Here is a 14,422-nt window from a genome sequence, read left to right on the forward strand (position 1 = left end):
ATGTCATGTGAGGTAAACAACAGCATTCCTCATTTTTAAATAAGGAAATTGAAGAGCAGAGTAGAGAACCTGATTCCACATCTGCAGAGGCAGCACTTGAACACAGGAGTTTACATTCCAAGGTCAATATCCACACACTGTCCACCCTACATGGGGCAAACTCTCTAAACTGACCTCTCCAAAGAAGACACCAAATGGCCTGCTGGGGTTCTTCAGTTCCCTGAGCTTAACTTCTAGGAGTTCCCTGGAGTATGGCACATAATAGGGTCTCTATACCAGTAGATCTCAACTGAAGCAATTTTGTACCTCCAGAGGATATTTGGCAACATCTGGAGATATTATGGTTGTCAGAACTGAGATAGGATGCTACTGACATCTAGTAGGTAGAGGCCAAGGATGCTGCTAAACATCCCATAATTCATAGGATAGTCCAAACAACAAAGAATTATCCAGCTACAAATGTGAATAATGCTAAAGTTGAGAATCCTTGGTCAACACTGTGGATCCTAGAAGTACTAACAATCTTAAGCTTACATTATCTTAGGGAGATTCTGTGAACATGATGGGGTAGTCCATATGAACATAAATTTCCTGGGAGATAAATTCCAATGGTTCCCTTGGACAGATTGAAATCATTGGCATGGACCTTTGAATGTTAAGCCCCCATTCGGTCCATGGATATCTAGTGTAGGAACTTACATACCATGATACTGGGTTCTGCCATGGAGCAGGCATTCAACTCCAACGTTAGCACACATTCAGAGATTCACACATGAGGAGCTGGTGAAACAGTGCATGACTTAGTCACTGAGAGGAGAGTTGAACGATTTCAAAAAGTGTTGAGAGACTGGGAAATTGAGTGGGGAGTAGTGTGTCAGATAGGGTAATAGTGAGGGATTTGACAACAAGATAGATACAGAATCTAAGGCACAAAGAGAAAGATCTGCTGGGATCCTCCAAGAGCAACCCTTGCCTGGCCTCTAAATCTCTAGAAGTAAACTGTCTAGGCCACAGACAGTAGGAGACACAACACTATACACGGCGGAGCTTATAATTTATTTGACAGAGTCCTGCCCAGTGATTAGGATCAGGAAAATAGGTGATGCATTAGCTACACTGTTGCCAAGTGTAAGATAGTCTATTATAGGTTCACAACTTTGAATGGCCCCATGTCTTTCCATAAAATCCCTCCTTATTCTTCTATACATTATTTCTGGCTATTGAAAAACTAGTCCTACAACTACTGTCTTTTAAAAAGTTGTTGTACAGTTGGTAGGACTTCTGCTTCATGAAGAATTAACTGCTATAGGAATTGCCTTCCTACTGTAAGCTATTTGAAAACTAGACACAATACATGAAACAGCTCTTTTCAGACACTGGATAGCAGATATAGAACTGTGGAAAACAAGTGAGGTGAACCCTACAAGTTACTGACATATATAAAATGAAATATAAAAAATATTCTTTCAATGATTATAATTGACCCAAAGTTACTGCCTGGAGGCAGTTTCCAGGCCACATCCCAGGAAGGAAACCCAAACATAGCCTAAGTCTTGCTGAGGTAAGGAGAATAGATTGGAGTTTGGGGAGGTCAAAGCAGAGGATTTGTGAGGCACAGGAATGAAGAAGAGGGAGATAAAAAGAGAGAGAGGGCTTTAGAAATCTGCAGGGTAGCTCCTCAGTCTTTTTCTGAGTACTGAACTAGACATGAATGAGAAGAAACTACTTGAAACGGAAGACAACCACTGGTAGGCAGTAGCTGAACAATTCCTGGAGCTCACACATAATGGAGAAGCCTCATATTATATATGACATTGGACAGAAGCCTCATATTATATATGACATTGGATGGAATCCTCAGAAAGGTCATATCTTAGTAGTGGAACTAAACCCTAGAAGCTACTCTAGTCTAGGTACTACTGGACTCTAGTCTAGTCTTTTGGGAAGACCTGTCCTAATAATACTTAAAGGAAAGCCTCAAAAGGATCAAATTCATCCACAAAAAACTGAACTGCTTTCCAGAACACAACCCAATGCCCTTTAAAGGAATACAAGATGTAGCACTCAAAAACATAAAATTCAAAATGTCCATCAGCCAATAAAAAATTATCAGGCATGCAAAGAAGCAAAAAATATGACCTATAAAATGAGGAGCAAAGTGAACAATATAAAAAAGACCCAAATAGAATTCTAGAGATAAAAATATAATCCTGAAATTAAAAATACAATAGATTAGACACCACAAAGATAAAATAATGGTTACAAAGCATTAGAAATTATCCAAAATGAAGCACAGAGAGAAAAACAATTGATAAAATGGACACAGCCTCAGTGACTTACGGAACAATAACAAGTGCTCTAATATACATGTAATTGGATCCCAGGGGATAAAGGTGGGGAAGGGAGGAAACAGAAAAAAAAATTTGAAAGAAATCACCAAAAATTTTTCACATTTGATAAAAAGTATATACCTACAGATCCAAGCTCAACCAAACCCAAGCAGAATAAATGTTAAAACACACATACATACAGTAATGCACATTATAAGGAAATTACTGAAAACTTGCAATAAAGATAAAATCTTAGATGCAGGTAGATTATGTAAAGAATAACAGTAAGACTCACAATAGATTTCTCATTTGGAAATTATGTAAGCTGTAAGAGAACTGAAAGACATCTTAAAGTAATGAAAGAAAAATAAAGTCAACCCGGAATATAATACCCAGTGAAAATGTGTTTCAGTGAAAAGGTAAAAAAAAAAAAAAAAAAAAAGACATTTTGAGATAAAGAAAATCTGAGAGACATGCACTTTAAGAAATGTTAGAGTACATTCTTCAGGCAGAAGAAAAATGATATCAGATGCAAATCTGGGTCTATATAAAGGAATGAAGGGTGCTGGAAATGGTAAATGTGTTGGTAAATGTAAAAAAAGTGTTTTGTTATTTTTTAAAGCAATGTCTATAAGCATGTACCTACTGCAAAAATACACATATACTGAATTCTCCTTTACACCCGTATCCTCTATACCCTATCATTTTTCAAACACAACTGCCTTAGTTCATATTCGCATAGCTAGTTGAGTTGGTGCCTGCATTACCAACAATAAAGCTGAATCATAAAAGGCTTCTAGGGCCATGAAGCTGTGAGAGGAATGTGAAAGGGAAGGTTGCATATACATTTATGCAGAACTCCATGGTTACACATGCCTTTTCCCCCCAATTCTTTTGCTAATATTCATTCACTTAATTTTGTTTGAACACTAACAATGTCACAGACACTGTTCTAGGCATCTGGAATACACTGGTGAACAAAAGAAAGATCCCTATCTTTATAGAATTCATATTACAACAGGGGAGATATCAAACAATAACCAGTGTGCATGATAGCTAAACAAATTAAACAATATTTTGAAGGTGTTAAAGACAATGGAGTGAAAGGTAGATCAGGGCAAGAGCATTTGGAATTGTCACAGGTGGAATGAAGCAATCTTAAATGAGGTTGCCAGGTTTGGCCATATAAAGAAAAATGTCAAAGGTTAATTCCATAGTGAAAATTACAAGAGCTCTCTACATTAATCTCTTGCTTTTGTATAATAATTAGTTTTTAAAAATAAAGACTATCTCAGTTTTTAGAAAAGAATGAGAAATTATCTATATACTGCTATTATTTCCAGGACGGATTGTTTTTAAAAAAAGCAAGATGCAACACAACATATATAGGGTTCTGCCTTTTGTGTAATAAAAGACATGAAAGCCACATAGGTCATTGGATTATTTTCAAAAAGAAACAATGAGAGAATAAAAGTATTACCTATAAGAGGAGGAAAAGAACAAGGGGGAGGGGACAGGGAGGTAAAATAGACCTCTCAATGTTTATAGTTTTGACTCTACAACTATGTAAATATTTCACTTAATTTAAATGCAAAATTAAATCAGAAAGAAGAAAATCAATCTCTAAAAATTAAAAACAAATTGAAATAAATTAATCTAACTGTTGATGGTATAACTTAATCTAACTATATCAAGTTGATGGTATAACTACATAAAGGATTTAAGTAACTGTAATTTGATTATACTTCCAAAGGACAAAAAATACCCACAAAGAAATCTTAAACTGCATTAAATGGGTAATATTCTTATTTTATATATATGGTTACACACACATATATACATATACCAACATATAAGTATCTATTAGGTAAAGCAAATAAGTAATTATGGTTATGTTATTAGGAACTAAGATTTTCAAAGTGAGAGAAAAGAGATTCACATATAAAAATAAGTAAATATCTTTCTATCTTTAATTTAAATTAGAAATACCAAGCAATGACGTGGATGGAACTAGAGTGTATTATGCTAAGTGAGATCTCAGTCAGAGAAAGACAACTATCATATGATTTCAATCATTTGTGGAATTTAAGAAACAAAACTGATGAACATAGGGGAAGGGAAGGAAAAAATAAAATAAGATAAAAACAGAGAGGGAGGCAAACCATAAGAGGTTCTTAACAATAGGGAGCAAACTGAGGGTTGCTGGAGAGGAGGTGGGTGGGGGGGTGGGGTAATTAATTGGGTGATGATTAAGGAGGGCACTGAATTTAATGAGTACTGGGTGTTATATAAAACTGATGAATCACTAAATTCTACTCCCGAAACTAATAATACACTGTATGTTAACTAAATCTAAAAATAGTTTAAAAAAGATTAAGTACTGTTAAAAAGCTAAAAAAATAAATTAGAACTACCAGTATGATCTTAGAATTTATTTTCCTCTTTTTAAAACAGTCATATTTTCTAGTCTGTTCACTGAGGCTTGGGAGTAATTACAACCCAATAACAATAAACACTCTGAGTGCCCAGATTGTGGTCTCTAAAACCACTCACTAAAAGGAATCGGGTTTCTTTAGTGAAATAGCCAATTTAAGTTATGGAGATGGAAATATACAAGATCAATCTGGGATATCCTGTCATACTAGAAAATAAAAAAGTATCAGAGATAACAGAATCATGTTGAAAGGACACAGGAGTCAACTGGCTCCCCCTGGCCAATGACAGGATAATTTGAGCACCAAAAAGAATTGCAGCTGTAATGCACTGAAACATACGGCACTCACAGTAGGCACTCAACAAATGCTTATTTAATGAATAAATTAATTTAGCATTGTAAGTATTAATAAGATATTGTTGATGGTGTAATTTACAACATTGACTTAGTGGCTCCTCCATAAGGACACATGGTATAAATTTCTCCTCATCTTGAATACTAGGAAAAGTTAACTTTTTTCTGGAACATTTTTATGTCATGCATAGTATGTTCCCCTCTCTCTTGGCCTCTGTGAAGCGCGGAACCGAATGTGTAGCTCACTTACAGCAACTGTGCAATGTTAGGTATCTCTGGCTTATTTTATTACCCTCTATTTTCCCTTTGTCCTGATTTCCTTACCTCTTATTTTTCATCCCACTACATGTTTTATATTAAAAGAAGGGAAAGAGACAGTTGGAGTAATAGGGATGTTTCTACCCAATGTGAGCAAATAGATATATTATTCAAAGTACCTCAGCCTCAGGTTAACCACTAAAAGAGATAAAACAGAACCACATACAAATGCATAAAAAAATGTATTAATCAAACCACCACCACCAACAGCATTGTACTAGATGTTCACTAAGATTCCTTCTGGTCCCAAAATCGTCTGAGGTATTAGCGCTCCATTAACTATGTTAATACAGGCAGCAGATACACAGATAATTATAAACAGCAGGGAATATAAAATGCATTTTTAATTGCCTTTGAATGCATTGTGTTATGTTCTGGTAGCAGATTTATAAACATCCTGAATATGGGTCACTTAACACTAAGAGTAAAACTCACTTCTATTCCTGAACATGCACTACTCTTCAAAAGGGCAGCAGGCAGGGCAGAGGGTATTCAACCTCCCCCAAGGAGCACCTGCCACATAGATCCTCATATAGGAGATGGCTCACAGTTGTAAATACTTTCTAAGAGAGCATGAGTATGAGATTAGGGTGGGAAAGTATTGCATATATAGGAACAGATGTTTGGTCAGGGTTAAGTCACAGAATGGTGGAGCAAGAAGCAACCGCAGATATAAAGTCCAATCTCTTCATTTTATGGGTGAGGAAATAGCCCTCAAAGGTTGAGAGGCTCAGGATCACCTAGTGGTAGGAAGACAATCTAGGTCTCTCAAGTTCAGTACTCTTCCTATACTACTTTAAAGACCTTTAAAGGAAGTTGGGGTTGACCTGTCACACATTTGGGACAGCTGGGCGAGGCATGGATTTGAGGAAGCAGGCAGGGTCACAGGGGTAAGAACTCTAGGGCTATTGTTAGAAGGATGTGGAGGAGGTCCAAGAGAGAAAAGGAACACAGTGGAAAGAGAAAGAATATTCTCTTGGAAGAATATAAATTTTGGAAGAACTTGTATGTTTTCTCCCCAACAATGTAAAGAAGATTGAATTAATCTGCTTCTCAGAACCTCAGATTTGCCTTGTAGAAGGGGGAGAGATGATAAGTTTCTTTTTGAAGCTTCTGAAGTTCCTCCAATTAAGTTTTCCACATGGTTTCTGAGTGATCATTCCAAAAGGACCCTGGGGCAGGGCTTGTATAGGAAATCCTGATTCACTGGAGGAAAGGTCAGGGAGAGATGGCTGCTACAAACACATCTCTCTTAGGCGATTTTAAAAGCAGAATGGAATCACAGGGTGTCCCTTGGCAAGGGTGGGAGGTGGTCAGGGAGTGAGGAAGGGGAGTGGACTTGATTCACTCCCTTAGTCTGGTGTGGATCTCAGAGAAAGCAGAGCTTTGGAATCGTTGGGATTTGTATACATTCTTGAACTATACCACCATTCTTTCCTAATTCCTGTGTCCCAGAGCCTCTCTCCTCCTGTGCTTCTCAGCCCACACTTAGTAATCTTTCCAAAATCTGGAGAACATTTTTGCTCAACATTATAGAAGATAATACTGAACCTTTAGTTTCACACTACTTATAATTTTTCTTCCAAATCTGATTTCTCCCTTTACTATATAGTGTTTAAACTTAACTGGCTACTTGATAGAATTATACTGAATCAGACTGGCTACTGGATTGGGTCCCCCACAGGATACAGGAAACAGTGTTGTAAGTAGTAAGTTTACTATAAACATAGGTCAACTGAATACTGGGCACATCCCAGAGCCCTCAGGCCAATTCAACCCTCCATCCCAGTACTTGGGAGTTTGGTTTCACTTCACATATCCTAGGACCATTGGCAGTAATAAGTGGCACTGAAATGAACAAAGCTGAGGCTGAATTTAAGTCTCAACTACATCACTTTCTAACTGTGGTGCCTTAGGTTAGTCACTTCTCCAATTCTTAGCTGCCTCCTCAATGAAATGAAGATACTATCTACACCTCATAGGTTTTGCTGATGATTAAATCATATGATGTATAGGATGTATGCAAATATAACTGATACATACTAGATCATCAATAAATAGTGGTTTATTTCATTTCCATGATACAGAAGGGTCATTTGTACAGGAGACTTGAGGGTGCATAACTGAGGTTACTCATCTTGTTTCTCTAAATATCCTAACAGAATTCCAAGTTCTGAATCATTAATCTTCTAACATTATGAGTAATGATCTTTATACTATATTTACAATCAGATTTTGTAAAAAAAAATAATGAATTATATATCCCCAGTGGTAGAGGCCATCTGCATTAATTCAATAAATACTGACTGATCAATTATTCTGCAACAGTCACTGTTCTAAGAGCTAAGGTTGCAGCAGGGAACAAGCCAAAGTGTCCTTGCTCTAGCACCTAGCATGGTGCCTGGTACATAGTAGGCGATCAATACATATTTGTTGAAGTGGACCCAGAGACATTTACAAAACATCACAGAGCATAGGAGTCCTAGATTTCTAGGAACAATCCTCAGGGCTGTCTAGATACTCCTATAACTCAGGAGAAGCAGGAGGTTTGATTTATGAAGGGCTAGACCATCCCTCTCTGACTACAGTGGGAGCATCTCCTGCTTTTAGAACCCTGCCCTGATGTGTTTTTCTGACTCTCTCTATGCTCTCAGTATAAGCTGGCACAACCACACAAACTGAGCAGTGAATAATTACTGCCTTATAGACAGATCTTAGAGACTCCTTACAGACGGATCCTAGAGACCTGTTAATATTCCAACACTATTGCCAGGGAGTGGAGCTGGGAATTAAACCAAAAAAACACAAAAAACAACATACTAAAACGCTTACCAACTTCTCAGAGTTGCATTGTTACCTAAAAGCACTTAGGTACTATTATGCAAATTATACATGCATGATTTCCATAAAAACCAGTCACAAATGTCAATTGATGCTCATTAATATGCAATAAAATTCTCATTTGAAAACTATTAAGAGCCAAGAATGAATTCCACTTGGCTGCCCTCCTTTAATGAGAACTGCTGTGAAGTGCTCTATGCTATTATTCTTCAACAAAACAGTAAGGTGTCACAAAAAATCAAGCTTCAGAAGGTAACAGAAGGACCTGAGAATGATCATTTGACATTTCAGAGGCTAGTTTTGGATAGCTCAAGTTTTATGCTGCTACAGCTAAGACCTCTCCGTTTGGCTTCTCAGACATAGGCTGAGTGAACTCTAGGTTACTACCTCGCAAACAGAGCCGTGGTGATACTGAGCACTCCTTTAAAGGACATTTGTGAGGGTGCCACACAGCTGGAAAAAGGTAAACAAAACTTTGTTTCTGAGGTTCAATCAGTTTGGGAGACTGAATGTTCTCCTCCTCAAAAGAAGTAGAGATCCAAGGCCTTTGGAATTACTGGGGCTCTTCTCTGAAAACCCTCCTGGTCAGAATTTTTATGAGTGAACTTTCATGCTGTGTCTCTAAATTCCTTCAGTTAGACACTGATTTTCTCTAAACTGTTGTTTAGTGTTGCTGCGTAACCCAGTATCCTTGTGTGAGAGCAATTCCGGCTCTGTGAGGATAAAGAGATGGAAAATATAAGCCATCAAACTAGACTGTCCCTTCTGCAGCCACTTCCTTAACAAACTGTCCTAAACTTGGCTTGGAAGAAGGGGGTAGAGAATGGGCTTTTCTAGGTATAGTTTAACACAGTGGTTCTCAAACTTCAGTGTACATCAGAATCACCTACAGAGCTCCTTAAAAAACAGATTGCTGGCCCCCATCTCCAGAGTTTCTGACTTAGTAGGTCCTGAGAATTTGCATTTCTAGTAAATTCGCAGGTGATGCTGCAGCTGCTGGTGCGGGAATCATACCATGAGAATCGTAGTCCAACTAAAGGAAATACAGGGCTTTCATAAAAGTTTAAATCACACAAACTCTTGAAGTAACCTGTAATTTGTTACTTCAAGCTGCTGTGATGAGGCTCATGTACACATTTATAGATCAAGTCATTTGACTTGTTCACTAGAAATTAATCTCAGAGAAGTACTATTAAGAAATTAGACACTTAAAACAGCACTCATTTTTTTCATTCTTTGAATGATTCTTAAATATTTTTTTGGACATGAGATACTGATGAAAGCTATAGACCCTCTCCTGAGAAACATACAAATATGTAATATTTTACATTTAAAATCATAGGCAGCCCATCAACCACCCCCATAAACCTCAATCATCCCACATGACGAGGCTCATTTCAAACTACAACTCAGCTGAAGCCAGGGATAAAAGAAAGTTTTTGTTTGTTTTTATTGAAGTATAGTTGACATACAATGTTACATTAGTTTCATGCATACAACATAGTGATTCCACAACTCTATGCTCACCACAAGTGTAGCTACAACATTATTACAATACCATTGACTATATACTCTCTATGCAATACCTTTCATTCCCATGATTTCCATAACTGGAAACCTGCACCTCCCACTCCCCGTCACCCATTTTGCCTGTCTTCCTACCCACCACCCCTACCCACCCACCCCCCTCAGGTGGTTTCTGTCTTGGTGAGTCTGTTTCTGCTTTTTTTATTTGTTCATTTGTTTTGTTTTAAGCGAAATCATATGGTATTTGTCTTTCTCTGACTTATTTCACTTAGCAGAATGCCCTGTAGCTCCCTTCATGTTATCATGAATGGCAAGATTCCATTCTTTTTATGGCTGAGTAATATTCCATTGTATAAATATATACATGCACATCTTTTTAATCCATTTATCTATCGATGGACACTTAGGTTGCTTCCATATCTTGGCTATTGTAAATAATTCTGCAATAAACACAGAGGTGCATATATCTTTCTGAATGGGTGTTTTCATTTTCTTTGGGTAAGTACCCAGTAGAGGTATTACTGGATCATATGGTATGTTTATTTATTTATTTTTTTAAAGATTTTATTTATTTTTAATTTTTTGAGGAAACCCCTATGCTGTTTTCCACAGTGGTTTCACCAACTTACATTCCCACCAACAGTGCATGAGGGTTCCCTTTTCTCCACGTCCTCACCAATACATGTCATTTCTCATCTTTTTGATACGAGCCATTTTGACTGGTGTGAGGTGATATCTAATTCTAGTTTTGATTTGCAGTTTCCCTGATGATAAGCGATGCTGTGCATCTTTTCATGTGTCTGTTGGTTCTCTATATGTCTTCTTTGGAAAACGTCTAATAAGATCCTCTGCCCATGTTTAAATTGGATTTCTTTTTTTTTTTTTTTGGTGTTGAGAGAAAAGTTTTTAATTAAGTTTTTCCTTATATTATTCTCATAAATCAAATATTTCTTTGTGGCTACCCACAAATAAAGTGTGGTTCACTAAGATATTAAAGGCTATGACAAACTCTGTCAGCAATTAAAATATTTTTTTTTAAAGATTTTATTCATTTATTTGACAGAGAGAGACACAGCGAGAGAGGGAATACAAGCAGGGGGAGCGGGAGAGGGAGAAGCAGGCTTCCCGCTGAGCAGAGAGCCTGATGCGGGGCTCGATCCCAGGACCCTGGGATCATGACCTGAGCCGAAGGCAGACGCTTAACGACTGAGCCACCCAGGCGCCCCAGCAATTAAAATATTTTAATAATCATTTTTAATATGCTTATTCTTTAATACAATAATTTTTCTCATTTAATTAGAATATTATTTTTATTAAGATAATTATTGACATAAATGAGTTAAATATCTATTATGTTAGTATTTGTTTTATTTTTCCAGCTTGTTCTATGTTCCTTTTATTGTATTCTTTAACTCTCATTTTCCCATCCATTAGCTTTTTAAAAAAACAGCTCTATTGACCTACAAATTCCATATAATAAACCGCCAATATTTAAAAGTGTCAATTTGATAACTTTGACATGTATATACATCTGTAAAACCATTCTTGCATTTAAAATAATGAACAGGTAGTAATAGTCCCAATTTTGTTCCTTAAAAACAAAGTTGTTTTGGCTATTCTAAATACTACACATTTCCACATGAATTTTAGAATGAGGTTATCAATTTCTATAAGAAGGGCATCTGGGATTTTGATTAGGATTGCATTACATCTATAGATGAATTCAGGGAAAATCAACATCTTAACAATATTGAGCCTTCTACCCCTTGTCTTAGTCAGCTTAACTGGTACAACAAAATACCATAGACTGGGTGGATTATAAACAACAGAAATTTATTTCTCATGATCTTGGCTGAAGTCCAAGATCATGGTACAAGCATGGTTGAATTCTAGTGAAAGCCCTTTTCCAGTTTACAGATGGCTGACTTGTATCCTCACATGATGGAAAGAGAGTTACCTAGCTCTCTGGCCTCTTCTTATAAGGGCACTAATCCCATTTATATGGGCTCCATCCTCATGACCTAATTATATTCCAAAGGCCCTGCCTCCAAATATCATCACATTGAGGACTAGATTTCAACAAATGAATTTGAGGGGACATAAACATTCAATTCATATCATCTATGAACAAGGTGTATCTCTCCATTTACTTAGGTCTTCTTTCTCTCAGAAGGGCTTTGTAGTTTTCAACGTATAGCTCTTGCATAATTTTAATCAGATTTATCCCCTAAGTATTTCATATTTTTTAATTATAAATTTTTTTTACTTTCAATTGTGATTGTTTAACACTATATATCTCCACAATTAATATCTGTATACTGATATTGTATTTTGCAACCATGCTAAACTTATTTAATAGTTCTAGTAGCTCTTTTGTAAATTCCATTGATTTTCCTATATAGATGATCAGGTCACATGCAAATAAAGGTAGTTTTACTTCTTTCTTTCCAAACTTTTCATTTATTATTATTATTTTTTTTACCTTATTGTACTGGCTAGGACCTCCAAGACAATGTTGAATAGAATGAGTAAGAGAAGTCATCTTTCTCTTGTTCTTGATCTTAGGGAGAAAGTATTTGGTCTTTTATCATTAAATATAATGCTAGATGCAAGTTTTCTGTAGATTCCCTTCATGAGGTTAAGGAGGTTCTTTTATTTGTTTGTTTATTTATGGAGATAGAAGTTTATTGCAAGGGAGTAGAGGCAGGACGCAAAGGAGACTGTCTGCCATGAGGCAGTCGGAGTGGGGGCTCTAATTAAGGGGGAGACTGAGGAGGATATGGGAACATATGGAATCTTCCTGTGCCTGGTTGTAAGTATCCCATTGGTCAGCTAGGCTTATGGATATTTTGAGGTGGGTTGCCTAATGAGCCTGTTTGTATTCAGCCCAGTGGTCACTGTGGGCTTTTTACTTAGGTTTCCATTGCTCAAACTTGTTGCCTAAAAGTAGCCTCTACATTCCCCTTTGACAGATCAACAACAAATCTTTGGCATTTGGGCAAAGGTCTCATCTTCAGCAGTTGCTTTATGCTGGACAGGGGGCATGCTGTCCCTACTTAAACTTGTCAGTCCCTCAGGGGTTCTGTGCAGTTATAGACCAGAGCATGGTATTATATTAACATGCTGACAAGCAATGTGAATGAAATTCCCTGGTGGCCAGGTCCATGGGATTTAGGGGGAGGGGACCCTCTGATGGTATGGGCTGGGATCCTTGTTGAATCATAAGTTGTATATAGAACTGTTGGATTCACTCAGATGGGTAGGAATGTATTTTGCCTGTAGATCAAGGTGGTGGCTGGATCTGCAGGAACAAAGGAAAAAAGTGGGTGGGGGGGAGGCTGAAAGAAGCAAGGTGGCTGAGAGTCAGCCAGTGTCAGGAAAGGGTCCCAACTGAGTCCATAATGTGTGTGGATTCACCCTGGATGAGCTTCCACTGCCAACTGCTGCACACGTTGAGAATGGAGACCTCAGGGGGATGGAGTAGGAGAGGAGAGGAAAGGGTCCTTTGCCTTCACAGGCATGGGCAGTCTGACCTGTTCACCCTCAAACCTTTAGACCACATGGGGAGCTGCCCTGGCTAGAGATCTTCAGTTGTCTGAGGAGTACTAGGGTTAGACCTCTGAAGGGCTGAAAAGAGAAAGGAGAGAGAGGGAAGGATCCCTCAGAAGGGCAAGAGGGGAAATCCCTCACTCTTCCGGGCAAGGGCAGTCCCGCTGGTTCCCCCCTGGGGTTTTGTATCCTCACCAAGGTATAACCTCTGCCAGAGGCTGTCATTTTCCCAAGGAGTACTGGAGTCGGTCCACTGAGGGGAAAGTCCCAAGAAATTCCCAGAGAATTCAAGGAAAGTCCTAGGCTGGCAGAGGGTCCCCGTATGGGATCCACCAAATGTGGGGGGACCCGAAGGGGTGAAGACTGGTGGTGTGGGTTGTGAAAGAATTCACCCAAGGCAGAACAAAGGGGACAGAAGTTTACTGAAAACACTGCAAAGAAGCACCGGGCAGGACAGCAAAGGAGAGACTGTCTGCAAGGAAGTTCTCTTCCTAGTTTGCTGAGACTTTCTTTAATAGATGTGGGCTTTCACATTCTCTAATATTTCTTGAATGAACTTTGGTAGTTTGTCTCTTTCAAGGAATCTGTTCATTTTATCTAAGTTGATAGAATTATTTGGATAACGTTTTTGTAATATCTGTAGAATTTATAGTGATGTCACCTCTTTAATTCATAACATTAGTAAATTGTGTCTGCTCTCTTTTCATCCTATCAATCTGGCTAGAGGCTTATTGATTTTATTGATAGTAACAATCAATCAACATTTGCTTTCATTGATCTCTACTGGTTTTTTGTTATCTATTTTATTGATTTCTGCTCTGATATTTATTACTTTCTTGTGCTTACTTTGGGTCTCATTTGCTCTTTTTGTTTTAGTTTCTTAGGATGGAAGCTGAGAATATTAATTTGAGACTTTTCTTCTTACAAACCCTCAAGCACTATAAATTTTCAGCTAAGTACTACTTTTGATCATTTCTAATTTCCCTTTTGATTTCTTCTTTGACTCATGAGCTATTTTGAAGTGTATTATTTAGTTTCCAAATATTTGATGATTTCTGTTATTGATTTC

General features: G+C 37.6%; 1 protein-coding gene across 1 annotated transcript in view; it reads right to left on the reverse strand.

The window, feature by feature from the left end:
• GPR156 (G protein-coupled receptor 156) overlaps window positions 1-14,422 on the reverse strand; it is an 84,303-nt gene that overhangs the window by 57,814 nt on the left and 12,067 nt on the right. The window lies entirely within an intron of this gene.

The sequence above is a fragment of the Phoca vitulina genome, unplaced genomic scaffold (genome assembly GCF_004348235.1).
Source record: "Phoca vitulina isolate PV1807 unplaced genomic scaffold, GSC_HSeal_1.0 scaffold8, whole genome shotgun sequence".
NCBI lineage: Eukaryota > Metazoa > Chordata > Mammalia > Carnivora > Phocidae > Phoca > Phoca vitulina.